This window comes from Frieseomelitta varia, unplaced genomic scaffold (assembly GCF_011392965.1).
Source record: "Frieseomelitta varia isolate USP_RPSP 00005682 unplaced genomic scaffold, Fvar_1.2 scaffold_501, whole genome shotgun sequence".
NCBI lineage: Eukaryota > Metazoa > Arthropoda > Insecta > Hymenoptera > Apidae > Frieseomelitta > Frieseomelitta varia.
In genome coordinates, this window is record NW_025110259.1 from 448007 (window position 1) to 448483 (window position 477).

Sequence of the window (477 nt, forward strand, 5' to 3'; positions counted from 1 at the left end):
TTTTTGTTTCACTTCTGTCTGTCTCGTTCTATCCTTCTTGGAGTTTTGTTCATTTCGTTTGTTCTTACGTTCTATCTTTCACCTGTTCTCCGTTTCGTTGGCACATTGCTGCGGTCGTTTTTTATTTCACGCACGATTTTTCAACTACCTCTTGCTACTTTGTACGAAACGCTTTTGATTTTCTATGATTTCTTACCTCCCATTTTCGTTACGTACCAACCAACGACGAACAACGACCTTTTTTACAAATTGCGACTGATCAAACACCGACGAGGATCAATCGTTATCTTGTGTTTCTGCAGTAGAGAGAAAGTACATTTTTTAATTTCTAGTTGCTTCTTCGATCCATCGGACGAACCCACGATATTCAAATGGACAATCCAATCTTCTTTCTTTTCGTTCGGCTCAACCTTCGTGATTTTGTTTCTTTTTTTTTTTTTTTTTTTTTTTGTTTTTTCAGTTTGTTCCTATTCGATC

At 36.9% G+C, this 477-nt stretch overlaps 1 protein-coding gene across 2 annotated transcripts in view; it reads left to right on the top strand.

The window, feature by feature from the left end:
• Nucleotides 1-477, top strand: part of LOC122533174 (tyrosine-protein phosphatase Lar) — a 17175-nt gene that overhangs the window by 10609 nt on the left and 6089 nt on the right. The gene's annotated exons all lie outside the window — the stretch shown is intronic.